This window comes from Chlorocebus sabaeus, chromosome 12 (assembly GCF_047675955.1).
Source record: "Chlorocebus sabaeus isolate Y175 chromosome 12, mChlSab1.0.hap1, whole genome shotgun sequence".
NCBI lineage: Eukaryota > Metazoa > Chordata > Mammalia > Primates > Cercopithecidae > Chlorocebus > Chlorocebus sabaeus.
The window spans coordinates 38,084,481-38,099,435 of record NC_132915.1 but is presented as its reverse complement, the minus strand read 5'-3'; the positions used below and the strand labels follow the sequence as shown (position 1 = coordinate 38,099,435).

Here is a 14,955-nt window from a genome sequence, read left to right as displayed (position 1 = left end):
ATCTAGAGGCTAATTAGAATATATATGTAACATCTACTAAAGTGATGAATAAACTTACATAATTAACTGTTATGGTTTAAAATACATATCTCTACTTACTGGACCCTATTCTTTCTCATTTCTCTGCCTGTTACTTTTTATATATCAGGCTTATCAAAAGTAGCTGTGCCTAAACATCCTGAAAAAGTTTCAAAAGTCGCATGCTCAAATCAATGCTAATAACCTCTTGGGAACTAAGGGATAGTAGAATACCATCCAACACCGTTATTTCTTTAGCACGGTCTTCTGTACAGTGAGTCAGAAGAGAAAAGCTGTAAACTTCCCAGCTCAAACTCTAAACCTCAGTTTTTTTCTTTCTGTCTCTCTGTAAGCACTGTTGCTGTGGCCTGTAAATGAACTGGATATGCCAGTGCTGTTAGTATGATTTCTGGGTTGCACAGAGAACATATCAAGTCACTTGTATTACTGATTTTTTTTTCATCTGCAAAGTAAAAATAGGAAAGAAAATGTCTTTTATGTTACAGCTTTCTAGGTAATGAAGAGTAGATAATAAATTTATGAGACAACTAACATGAAGTGAAAAGTTGCATTTCTTTTCATTTAAGAGATTATTTTTTGTTCTTTGGGGGTATGCGTTTATGAAAAAGTGAAGCCTCATGCTATCCGAAAAAGAGAAATACAGAGAGAGCAAGAGCCAGAGAGAGAGGGAACTCCAATTTAGAGAAATATTGAATATCCAGCCTCCTTCAGAAATGATTAGTTTTACAGTTGAAAGATTTCATATTTAAAGCAATCCTCTTTGTGAAGTCTTCTGATCCTGCGGTGTGACCACAAACTTAATCAAAATCACTTTGCTAACAAAACACACATAGTGGGTGCAAACACTGGTTAATTTTCTCTTTCTCATAACTTGAAGTATATTGTGACCTCGTTCAGTTGGGCATGTCTGAAATGTTGTGTGGCTGTTTTGGTAATTGCCATAATTGACTTTTTCTCTTCCTTGTAATTCATTGCCTATTTTCCCCATAATTTTCACATTGCGAAGTGTTATTTGACAAAAAAAAAAAAAATGATGGCTTTAGCTGCCACTCGCCTTATATCTGACATCTTTTTGTTGTTCTGCTTTCATGATTACAAAAATACACTGTTACCCACTGTCAGATTTCACTGTCTTTCATTGTTTTTCTCAAAGCAGTTCTCTGTTAGGATAAATTAAAGGTTGAGACTAGGAGCTTTGGGGATTACTGGATCAATGCACACCATTTTGCATAACATTTTTATTGCAGGATTCTTAAATATATTTAGGTACTATCTTGGTAGTCATCAGACATATGTATAGATCATATACACACACACACACATACACATTTAAATCATCAGCTACTGTTTGCATTCAGTGCACATTATAGCTCTCAGAAAATTGCAAACACTTTTCATTATTGCCTTTTATCTGTCATGCTTTTCAAATGATTTTCCTGGACACTACTAAAGTAGGAAATGGATACAAGTAAATTACAACTCGTACCCATTTCCAACTGTCAAAAAAGCACTAAAGGAGAAATAGAATATGGACTTCGTACAATGTTGTGATTTGGAAGCAATTTTTGCCAAATTAGTATATGTAAATGGTCTTTGTTTTGTGAAACTTTCTCTGAGGTTTCTCAGTGTTTACAATGCAGTTGACTCACAAAAGTGATACAGTATTGAAACCAATAGCAAAGCATTTTCAGAATGATAAAATTCATTCTAACTATGGCTGAAAGAGGCAGATTTTATGTGAGTTCTTTTTTAATATTTGAAGATGATATGTTTCATTCAGGACATTACATTTTAAAGGCTTTATTATATGTTTGTAGGAAAGTTTAACAAGCAATATTGCTTACCCAGTTGTTTCTCTTTCTATTTGAAATGACTGGTTTTATTGAATTAGATTGGGATTTGCTTTTTAATTGTATGTAGACTGTCTAATCTGTAGTCCGTTCTCTGAGCATGTTTTCATAACAGACTCCTAAAACAATTTCATAATGGTGTAATGGAAGCAAGCCAACTGTATTTTGATACAAAGTAAGCAAGATTGTTTTAAATTTTTAACCAACTCAGCTTTAAACATTTCTTGACATTCTCTTTGGACTCAAAAGGTAGACCTAACAAAGATAATCATCAGAAAAGAGAATGTCTGAAACAAGTGCGGGAATGAATTCATGACAGTTTTGGAGGGGAGTCTTTAATAAAAACCATTCCCCAACCCTCCTCCTCACTGTCAAGTCTCAGAAAAACAAAACCCTTTTCCTGAGCCTCAGTCATCTTGTCTGCGAAGTGTAGGAGCTGGATTCAGTGATACCAAATGTCCCTTCTAAGTCCACAGATTTTCCAAGTGCATATCTAACTGTGAAACTGGATCATCAAAATTCCTCAGAAAAACTAGTCCTTGAGTATTCTAAAGGATATTTGTTATTAAAAATATACACTTTACACTAAATGCTAATATATCACTTGCTGATTAAACCTTAAAAATGTTTCACTAATAATTAATCAATTGAAGAGAATTGTTCAAAAAATGAAGCAACAGTTTACACCCTCGTAGGGTTTTGGGATTTCTTTAAGCAATGATTTCACTGCCATGGGCGCTCTTTCCCCAAATGATGGATTGGATTGTGAATATCCTTGCATGTGAATGACCATTTGCACTTGTTTTCCCTTTTTTAAAAAGTCTTCCTTTCAGCGAAGTAGCGTCTGCTTCCGGTTTGCTCCAGCAGCCGCTGACTGGGAGGAACATGACCTCCTCAGGATAGGGCGGACACTGTTGCTGCACACTCCTCACTGGGGGGACTTGAAGGAGTGTTTGAGATGATCATGGTCCTTGCTTTTCTGTTTGGTTACAGAGCACTTAATTGTGCTTGAAACCTCTTGCTTTTCTGTTTGGTCACAGAACACTTAATTGTGCTTGAAACCTCTCATCTGTCCATGGTTCGATGACTGAAGCCCATTCTCCACTTTCTTTTCTTATTTACCCTCTTGTGTCTTCATTTCAAGATTTTTTGTTTCTTGTGGACTTCTGAAAGTGCCCAGAAGTCTTTTACAAGTTCCATAAAATTTATCTCATATCTTTTTTATTCTTTGATTATTTTCCCTCAAGTACTAGAGTTCAAAATAATCTTTGCAAATTTATACTAAGCAAACTATAGAAAAGGGGTAAAACAAACACTTAAGAGTTTGGACTGTGGAACCAAAGTGCTTGAGTCCATATCTCAGGCTCTCCCCTTGTAAGCTGTGCAACCTCGAGCAGGTCATTTTATGTGTTTTGCCTCGTTTTCTCATCTGTAAAATGAACATAATAACAGTACCTACGCTATACTGATGCTTTAAACATTAAATTAAAAGAGTTAATAATGTAAGGATACTAGAACAATGCCTGATTCCAACACAGTAAAGACACAAATTCAAACATTGCTGTTTAATCTTCAAATTTTATTTACTGGTATTACCCAGTAAATATTTTCTGAAAGGTCTGTTATCTCAGCTACATTATAATAACTTTTTATAGAATTACATAGTTTATGAAGAGGTTTCATACAAGTAATATCATTTAATCTTCGTACTAGTTTTCTGAGATGTTATAGTTATTTCCATTTTACAGATTATAAAAGTGAAGGTCAGGAAGGGTAAGTGACCCGCTAAAGGTTGTGGTTATTAGTGGGAGACTGAGCTGTTTGTCCCCAGTCATTGTTCTGTGCTGTCAAAATATATTATAAGTGAGTATATTTCTAGAGGACGATGCATTAAGAGCAATGCTTACTCTATTCCTAGTAACCGAGCTCCCAGAAGGTAGTTGATGCTCTGTCAAGTGCTGGGCAACAAGCTGTGGGCAAGTCAGGGGGAAAAGTCCAGTTCACCGAGAAATTATAAATTATATATAATTTATATTATATATTATAATTTATAATTTATATTATATATTATAATTTATATTATATATATAATTATATATAAATTATAAATTAAATATAAATTATTATAACCCAACGTGAAGTGTGTTATGATAAAGATTTCCATAGGATTATAATAACCTTCCAAAAAAAAAGTCACTCTGACCATACAGCTACTCAACAATACAAAAGTAATGAACTGATATATGCAGAAAATGATAAATCTTGAGGACAGTATATTGTGTGAAAGAAGCCAGAAACAAAAGGGTACAAACTGTATGATTCCTCTGTGATTTTTTTAGCTAAACTGATCTATAGTGACAAAAATCATGACAGTGGTTGCCTTGGTATAGGATGGAAGGGAGCTGGGGGTGAGGGAAGAAGAGGATGACTGGATAAGGGCATGAAGAAGCTTTCTGGGGTGATGGAAGTGTTGTATATCTTGATAAGGATGTGGATTATGTAGACCTAACATTTGCTAAATGTCATCCAACTGCACCTAAAACCTGGGCAATTCACTTATATAAGTTATACTTCTATTATAAAAATAAAATAATTTACGTGGACAATTAAGGAAATTAGCAGTGATTATCTGTGTAACTTGGAAAGCTCTCAACAGTAAATCTAAAATTGATGCATATGATAGATGGCATTGCTGGCACAGTGTGATAGAGTATTTCCAAGAATATGTGTTTCTTTTTCAAGTACTGCATTTTATGGAACACTCTTGTCCACATATGCTGTGAAGATGAACACACCCTAAGTTATTTTAAAATAATAACAAATCTGCCATGGCTTGAATTGTCTGAGTTTACACGGAGAGGAGAATTTCACAAATTTTATAGGGAGTATTTAATTTTATTCTGTTGCAAAGGTTAAAGCTTTATAATGAATCCAGACAAAACATGGACTTGACAATTTATTCTGTATGTTTTTTAGAGATGTGTAGATAATATTAATCTCAGTTACCTTTTCACTTTTTGATAACTAGTTCTTCAACTGCTACAGAACCTGATATCAATTCAACAGCAACTCTAATTTGGGTGTCTGACTGTCTTAGAGTACTACTAATAAGCATACTGTCTTAGTCTCTTTGAGCTGCTGCAACAAAATATCCTAGATCAGGTGGCTTAAACAACAAACGTTATTTCTCACAGTTCTGGAGGCTAGAAGTCCAAGCTCAAGGTGCCAGGTGATTTGGTTCCTGTTGGGGGCCTTTTTTCCAGGTTCACAGACAGATGCCTTCTTGCTTTGTCTTCACATGGCAGAGAGAAGTCATTTCTGTGATGTTTCTTATAAGAGCACTATTCCTGTTCACAAGGGATCCACCCTCATGACCTAATTGTCTCCCAACGGCTCACCTTCTAAACCTATCACATTGAGTATTAGAGCTTCAGCATATGAATTTAGGGGGTTACAAACATTTAGTCCATGGCGCGTAGTCATGTTTAAACACAAGCCTTTAAGTATCACCAGTTTCAAATTAGCCATTGGAAGACAGAAATGATTCTCTTTCCATCAAGCTCTGTGTACTTCATAATCATTTCATCTAGCTCTTCATCTGTGGATTGTATAACCAGTAGACTTTTATGGGATTTACTTCTTTTTTTAAATAATATACATATAAGCCAAATAGATTAAACAGTACCCAACACAGTATTGAATATATTATTATCTTATTGTTTGGGGGATGGTAATAAGTACTTATTAAATGTGCTTTGAGATATTGTATTAATATAAAAATGTAGATTTTTCAGAGAAGATACTTATCCACATAATTTCAGGCTTATTATTTTAAATAGATCCTATTCAAGTTCATTTAGCTATGGCTTAATTGGATTATATCCATATTTAGTTTAATTCATAAATTTTAGTAATCACTAGTAAACAATAATCTTTGAGTGATGAGACATGATAAATACCGTATAGGTTAAAGGCATGCTCTGCTTTGAAATATAAATGAGATGATTTACTTTACGAGGGAAAAAATAGGAATTTGGTTACTTTTTGTGGCAGAAAACTTGATATTTTTTGTTTGTTTGAGACAGAGTCTCACTCTATTGCCCAGGCTGGAGTGTAGTGACCCAATCTTGGCTCACTGCAGCCTCTGCCTTCTGGGTTCAAGTGATTCTTGTGCCTCAGCCTCTTGAGTAGCTGAAATTATAGGTGAGCGCCACCACACCCAGTTAATTTTTGTATTTTTAGTAGAGACGGGGTTTCATCATGTTACCCAGGCTGGTCTTGAACCCTTGACCTCAGGTGATCCACCCGTCTTGGCTTCCCAAAGTGCTGGGATTACAGGCATGAGTCACTGCGCCTGGTCTAAAACTAAAATTTTTTGAATACTAAGTAGATTGATGGGTTGAGTTATGTATCCATTTACCATAGATTTCCCTAGGTTTTGGGGACTGAAATATGAATTAGAAATTGTCCTTACCCTCAGTGAGCTCAGTCTATTAAAGGAGATTGATAGGAGGACAGATTTTTTTAGCAATTTAGTATGATAATATTTTATCAGAAGTATAGTAAGCCTAGAGAAGAGGAATTAATCAAGTCTACCCTGAACCCTGAGCGCATGTGTAGAGTGTGTGTGTGTTATATGTGTGTATGTGGGGTAGAAAGACCCTAGAGTTTGACTGAAAGAGTGAGAAGAAATCTGCCAGTTTAAACAAGGGGAGAAAGAGCACCCCAGGCAGAACGAGAAATGTGTGTCAAGGAATCATGCTCCTTGGGTATCCCGTAAGCTTTTTTAAAGGTATGATGAGAACCAGTGGGTGGGGTTAGAGAGTTGGGAGAAGTCAGAGATCAGAGCGTGCAAGGCTCTAAATTTTAATATTTGTAGAATTTCTTCTGTATGCCAGGCACCATGCTAAGCACTGGGCATTTACTGGTGATCAGAAGAGATACTATGCTTGCCATTGGGGAGCTTACCATACAGCAGGAGAGTCAAATAATGGATGAATACACAATTACAAATTGGATAAGCACTCTAATAGAAAAAAAAAAAAAAAAAAGATGGTGCCTGCCATCTTGGAATCCTGGTCTTGTACATTTAAGTAGACCTGAAGAATGAGAAGTAATCAGTTGGATATGGATTGCTGGTATCATCATGTATGAAGGATAAAAGGCAGGAAATACCTGTGTGGTGAACTGAAGGGAGGCCAGCAGGACTGGAGGGTAGTGGACTGGGTGAGTCAAAAGTGATTAAGATTGGAGAAAAATGGTCAGGAGGTCTGATGGCTCAGGGATTTGGTAATGAGATTGGATTTGATTTAAGGCACAAGGGCAAACCATGGGAGGGGTTGTAGGCTGAGGGATGAAACAATGAATTTTGTTTTAAAAAGATTACTCTGGCTGCTGTGTAAAGAATAGTTTGGGAGGTAACAAGAGTAGAAGTAGGAAGGCCATTTAGGAAGCTATTGTAGGTAGTCTGGATGAGAGATGGTGGTGGCAATGACGACAGGATTTCCAATTGATTGAGTTGAGAGTGTGGAAGAGGAGGATCAGGAAGAAACTGAGGATAGATATGGGCTTTTGTCTGGAAATTGTCAGAGGCCTGTGAACCAGAGCATCTCCATCTTAAAAGCTGAATAAAATGAGGCTAAGATCTACTACGCTGCATTCCCAATTAAGGCATTCTAAGTCACAGGATAAGATAAAAGGTCAACACAAAATGCAGGCCATAAAAACCTTGCTAATAAAACAGGTTATGGTAAAGGAGCTGGCCAAAACCCACCAACACCAAAATGGCGACAAGAGTGGTCGTCCTCGGTGCTATGCTTTCACCATCGCCATGACAGTTTACAAATGCCATGGGAATGTCAGGAAGTTACCTTATATGGTCTAGAAAGGGGAGGCGTGAATAATACACCCCTTGTTTAGCATATCATCAAGAAATAACTATAACAATGGGCAACCAGCAGCCCTCAGGGATGCTCTGTCTATAAAGTAGCCATTCTTTTATTTCTTTACTTTCTTAATAAATTTGCTTTCACTTTGCACTGTGAACTCACCATGAATTCTTTCTTGCATGAAATCTAAGAACCCTCTCTTTTTAACTTTGCTAAAAACGTTGCTAATCATTTATTTTTCAAAGTCAAGGAAACTTTTCTCTTAAGCTATTACAGTTTTTAACAGTTAATTATATTCCAATACGAAATTTTAGAGCATATTTATTTCTCTCTACCTGACTTTTTTCAGAATTTTAAAAACTAGTTGTAAGCATTCTTATGACAATATAGTTATTTACATGAGTGCAATAAAAATCTGTTTTCTTTTGTTACAGAACACAATTTTAAAAATTGGTTATTTTACCAAGGCTTTAACTAAAATGGTTTGCTTTCCTTTAAGAAATCAAGCTTAACTTGTAAAGTCAGTAAAAACCCTTTAGAAAACTGGTCTCATACCTTGCCTAAAACAGTCCCTATGCAGAGTTTCTAACCTGTGCCAAATAAAAAAATATCACTTTCTAACAGGTCCAGAAGCCCCAAGTTATCTTGGGACCTCAAAAAGAAAGAAATTTATCCAACTCATAAATATTTAAAGGTACAAACTCATGGCAGGGCTCAGCTTTAAAAAAGTCTTATCTAAAATTCCTTCTATGGAAAAAAGTTCCATCAAAGCCAATTTTTAAAAAGCCTATGTAAAAAATAATTATTCTTTCTGCACTTTATACAAATAATCAGGCCAAGTATAATAAAGCAAAGCAGTCTTACCATAATTTATCTTTAGTGAAAATGGAAAATTGGAAAAAATACTATGTTTCAAGAACTATACTACACTTGTTATTAAATTCTAGTCTCATTAGTTGTTTTTAAGTTTATTTCTGCAATTTCAGCAAACCCTGCTTATTTCCGTGAACCAACCAGTGATCTCTAACTGCTGCTCAAAAAATAAATAAAATAAAATAAAAATAAAAAACCAAAAGGAATAAGTAATATAAAAAACCTGGATCAGTATTCTGATTCTGGGCACATTACAGTCAGCTAACAACCCGGTATCAGCTTAGTTCCAACAATTGCCCAGTTCATAAAAAGCCTTCTAATTTAGTTTACTTAAAATAGCTTATTTTGCTTTAGTCTTGTGAAATATATTGCTGTTATACTCTTTGTATAAGAATATAAAACAAGCTTACTGAATGTTTTATTAAACACTTATTAATCTTTTAGATATCACCTTTTGTCAAAACTCAAAAGTTATTTATAAGCCTTACCATATTAATACTTTCTAACTAAGCTCTTCTCTACCCTGAATGCAAGAGACCCCCATAGTTAGGCCAAAATATCATCGCCCCTAGTCGGCCTAAAAACATTACAAAAAATAGAACTTTGTCCCTGGGCAACCTTTTGGATTAAAGATTCTCTTATAAAAGGGAGGGGGGGAAATGTCAAAGGTGTGCTAACCACAGCAACTCCATATTAAATAAAAGCTGGGTAAAATGAGGCTAAGACCCACTGGGCTGCATTCCCAGACGATTAAGGCATTCTACATCTCAGGATAAGATAAAAGGTCAGCACAAAATACAGGCATAAAAACCTTGCTAATAAAAGTTTACAGTAAAGGAGCTGGCCAAAACCCACCAACACCAAAATGGTGACAAGAGTGACCTCTGCTTGTCTTCACTGCTGCACTCCCACCGGTGCCATGACAGTTTACAAATGCCATGGCAACATCAGGAAGTTACCCTATATAATCTAAAAAGGGAAGACATGAATAATCCACCCCTTGTTTAGCATTTCTTCAAGAAATAACCATAAAAATGGGCAGCCAGGAGCCCTCGGGGCTGCTCTGTCTATAAAGTAGCCATTCTTTTATTCCTTTACTTTTTTAATGAACTTGCTTTCACTTTGCAGTGCAAACTCACCATTAATCTTTTCTTGCGTGAAATCCAATAACCCTCCTTTAGGGTCTGGATCAAGACTCCTTTCCTTTAACAAAATGGTTTCCTTCCTTACCCCTTTCCTCTCCCTTTCCCTTTCCCTTTCCCTTTCTCTTTCCTTTCCCCTTTCCCTTTCCTTTCCCCTTTCCCTTTCCTTTCCCCTTTCCCTCTCCTTTCCCCTTTCCCTTTCCCTTCCCTTTTTTGAAACAGGGTCTCACTCTATTGCCCAGGCTGGATTGCAGTGGTGTGATCACAGCTCACTGCAGCCTCGACCTCCCCTGGCCCAGGTGGTCTTCCTGCCTTAGCCTCTTGAGCTGCTGGGACTTACAGGCACGCGCCACCACCGTGCCCAGTTAAGGAGTGATTTCTTGAGATGGGGAAGGCTGGCATATAAACTTGCTGGCGGATGAGGAAATCAGTTTGGGAACTATTGGTTTAAGGTTTCCATGAAGCTTGCAAGGTGTAGGGAAGGGCTATGTATGACATGATTCCGTAGCTCAAAGGTACCATTGCCGTTGAGTTAAAAGTTTGTGAATCGTTGAAACCAAAGATGGCAATTAAAGCTTTACGGGAAGGGATGAAATCATCCAGGAATTTTAAGAAGGGGTTCAGTGGAACACTGAACATTTAGACGTCAGGCAAAAGGGGTGAAACTTCTGAGGAGCCTGAGAAAGAACAGGCCCAAGTGGTAAGAAGAAAACTAGGATATTACAGTAGAGTAGAATACCAGGGAGAAGAGGACTTCAAGAAGAGGCTGTGGGGTGTGGGATGTTGAGTAAAATGGAGACAGAACCCTGAGTATTAAATGTCTTACTAGAGCCTCTGTACTTTCTTCAGCTGTAGATGGGAAAGCATTGAAAGATTTCATACCGAGGACTGACTTGACCAGAAATGTTATTTTCGAAAGATTCCAGTGTGGGCTGTGTGAACACTGGGCTTAGATTGGAGGAATGGAAATCTGTTAATCCTTTCTGCTTTCTAACCTGTTAAATTGCCATAGCTTAAAGTAAATGACTGCAGCACTGGTGGTTTTGGGGGATGGGAGGGGGTTGAAGTTTAACAGAATTGGATTCCAGTTCTGTTCCATTGTCAGCTGCAGGACCTTGGGCAAATTGCTTAACCTGTGTTAGCTTTGGTTTCCTAAGTGTAATTTGGGTATAGAAATAGTAGCTTCAACCGAAGACTGTGAGGTATAATGCATAATACAAATAAGTCCTCAATAATACTGTTATTGATACTGTACTTATAAGCATGTGTTTGCCTTTCATAATTACTTTATCTCGTGAATCATTGCACTTCCCCCTTCTCCTGTGGTAGCATTTTAACATTAGCGTTCAACAACCATGTCCTTAACTTTCCAACCAAAGTATAAATGTAACAGTTCTACTCTCTCTGGGAGAATTTCCAAATTGTAGTGAGCGCCTGGCTGTGCACAATTTAAAGTACACTTTCTTTGTCAGAACACATGATTATATTGGTTTGTACTTTAACATTTTATTTCCAGTTCTTACAGCCTTTTATTTCTCGATCTAAGTTTGCTTTGATAGTAGTTAGGGTACTAGAGCCCTTGCTAAGGCAGACATTACCTGGGCATGGATGAATGTTCCAGGGGCAAAAATCAAAGAGACTAGATCTACTGAATCACTGGGGGAAACTTTCAGTGAGTCAACTTGGTGCAGAGTAAGAAACATAAGAAGGGTGTAGCCCCTTGCGCATTTATGAAATAATGGAGACTGAAAAATGCTTACTAAGCAAAACAAAAACAAAACCAAAACCACTAAAAATGTGTTTTCTTCTTTCACAGTGACTTTCATGTTTGCCAAAGTGGTGGCAACAAATCCTGTAACTGTCTATGATCACAGAATATTTAAAGGCTTTTGCCTTGTTAAAGAGTTAGTTTTCAGGCCAGATGGGTGGTTCACGCCTGTAATCCCAGCACTTTGGGAGACTGAGGCAGGTGGATCATGAGGTCAGGAGTTCAATGCCAGCCTGGCCAAGATGGTGAAACCCCGTCTCTACTAAAAATACAAAAATTAGTAGGGCATGGTGGCAAGCGCCTGTAGTCCCAGCTACTTGGGAGACTGAGGCAGGAGAATGGTGTGAACCTGGGAGGCGAAGCTTGCAGTGAGCTGAGATTGTGCTACTGCACTCCAGCCTGGGCAACAGAACGAGACTCCATCTCAAAAAAAAAGAAAGAAGAAAGAGTTAGTTTTTTAAGGATATTCAGGGAAAAGTAGCACATGGTTGAGGATGATATATATCCATGCAATAATTTATTTGTTAATGATTTGTCAATAATGATGAGTCATGTAAAAGAAATCTGTCTTATTCTGGGACTATTGATGAAAATATTCATTCTCTGATACTCATTAGAACTATCCTAAAGTACCGACTGTTGAATAGCTGACACATCCACAAAGAGTCACAGCTTTATTAATGGAAAAATAGTAATAGACATAAACTACAAAAACGGAAGCAACGACCGGGCCCAGCGGCTCAGAATGTAATCCCAGCACTTTGGGAGGCTGAGGTGGGCAGATCACCTGAGGTTGGGAGTTCGAGACCAGCCTGACCAACACGGAGAAACCCTATCTCTACTGAAAAATACAAAAAATTAGCCAGGTGTGGTGGCATGTGCTTGTAATCCCAGCTACTTGGGAGACTGAGGCAGGAGAATCGCTTGAATCTGGGAGGCGGAGGTTGCAGTGAGCCAAGATTGTGCCACTGCACTCCAGCCTGGGTGACAGAGGGAGACTCCATCTCAAAAACAAAAACAAAAAACAACAAAAAAAACACCCCGATTATACAGATTGAAAGGGCTATCATCTCATCAGCAAAATTTACAAAGAGACTCACACGTAGGACTATATACCTATCTCTCTATTTAGTGAAAGTTTGCGGTGAGCCAAGATCATGCCACTGCACTCCAGCCTGAGCAACAAGAGCAAAAACTCCATCTCAATAAATAAATAAATAAATAAATAAAATAGAAACAGTCATAAAGAGAAATTTATTTTTATAATGACATTTATAATCGCTACTTAAGTTCTTAAAGCAACAATATCAGTATCTAAAAAAATTTTATTCAACAGGAACCCATCATTTACAACAATGCAGATAACCTTTCAATTGCTCATAGGACTAATGATAAGTATATAGGTAAAGATATTAAAATAGAAGCTTTGACTTTGACCCTAAAATGGTAGATATGAGATACCAAATTCAGATTCCAAACCAAGAGACAAATTTTCAAAGAATATATCAGAAAGTTGTGTCAGGGCCTGGGATTGAAGGAGAGGATCATGAAGACAGATTTTTTGGCAGGAGCTGTCCTGTGAGTGCCTTTCTCCCACCATCTTGACTAAGCCAACTGGGGAAAGAAACTTTCAAGGGAGAACTTGTTTTTTCCCCCATAGGTTTTTGGGGAACAGGTGGCATTTTGTTACATGAGTAAGTTCTAGTGGTGATTTGTGAGATTTTGGTCCACTCAGGGGACCAAGCACCTTTAGCGCTTCAGATGTTTCCTGAAGTTGAAGGAACTTAGTGGATGGATGTCTTTATTTCTACTTAGAAAGTCTAAAAGGGTCAAGAGCCAGGCCAGTTAGTTGTTTCTCACAAAGTGGAGGAAAGAAGAGGTGATTGCATTGGGATTGGCCTCCACTCTTAGAGGCAAGGGGGATTTCTAAATGTTTCTTGCAGACAAGGTATGAGCCTCCTGTGCGAGAGAGTCGATGCCCTCTTGGGCCCTATCCAGAGAGCGGCTAAGAGAAAGAAACAAACCCCAATGGAAGTTACCTTGAATTCCTAGGGGTTGTAGAAGGAGTGAGTGATGGGTGGGGGAGACTATAGCACCCACATTCAGCACAGCAGGTGACAGCAGTCCAGGAGTGAGTGCCTTCTGAAGAAGCCATGAGCCTACCATGTGAGAGAGAGAGGTGGCTGTAAACATGGGCCAGACCCAGAGAGCATCTATGTGGCCAGCTGCCAACTGTGATCATGTAAGAATTTTCTTATTCCCATTGTTTCCTTTTTCTCACTACTTAAACCCCATAGTTCTAGAAAACAGCTATCAAGAGGAGCAGAAGGATCAGAGGAGGTGAAAAAGGAGAAGAAGGGGCTGATCATACCTTTTTTCACTCGATCATACCTTTTTTCACCTTTCTTCTGATGCTGGTCTGTAGCCCACCCTAGCTGGGAGAGGGAGGTGTCTATAACTTGAAAGTTTCGAGTGTGACTAATATGCCGAACTGGGCACTCTAATTTCTGAACCGGGACTGTGTTTGATAACTTAAAATGATTGTATGGCATCATATTTAAGAGTTAGAAAAGTAAGTGGACTCTTTGAATCGTCATGTAGAGGGTAGAAAAGAACTTTCACCATTAAGTAATTGTAAAGGGATAGTGGAAGGTAATATAAAGGTATTCTGTGACTCTCTTCTTTGAGTCTTGTGTGAGTCCAGAGACATATATACATACACAAAAAGTGTGTGTGTGTGTGTGGTGTGTAGTATGTATATATTTTAGTTTCAAGGAAGCATTCACTGAGAAATTGATTTCTTTAAATACAAAATACTACCATGCCAGAAAAAGGCGTAAAATGCTAGAAAATGATGGCTTAACAAGAGTTGAACTTTTAAAACTAAAAACATAAAAATATATCCTTAACCTTGTTAGGGTTAAAGGAAATCACTATCTTTGATGATAAATGAAACACCAAGCACTTACTTTCTTAATATTTTTTCTGACATTTTATAATTAACTAATGAATATGATCATGTTTTATTATAATGATAAATATATTCTGTTTAGCCCTCTGTCTTCAATAAAAAGCTATTATGAGAGCAGAGACTCTCTTCCTCGTATTAAATTTAGTTGAAAAGATGACTTATGGAGCTAGATTGCCTAGTACAGGAAGTAACTCTGCCACTTAACTAGCTGAGTGACCTTTCATTAAATTACTTAATTTGTTTGTGCCTCAGTTTTCACATCTGTGCAGTAGACATCAGAATTGCACCTGTATTATACGTGGTTATATTAAATATACGGATATGCATATATTTTAATAATATAAACATATAACATATGTATATATAGAAAGTGTTAGCACATAGTTTCCTATTTTATTGTTACATATTCTGATTTATATCTTTT

The 14,955-nt window shown here is 37.3% G+C and overlaps 1 protein-coding gene across 31 annotated transcripts in view; it reads left to right on the top strand.

The window, feature by feature from the left end:
* PTPRD (protein tyrosine phosphatase receptor type D) overlaps positions 1-14,955 on the top strand; it is a 2,332,079-nt gene that overhangs the window by 1,808,197 nt on the left and 508,927 nt on the right. The window lies entirely within an intron of this gene.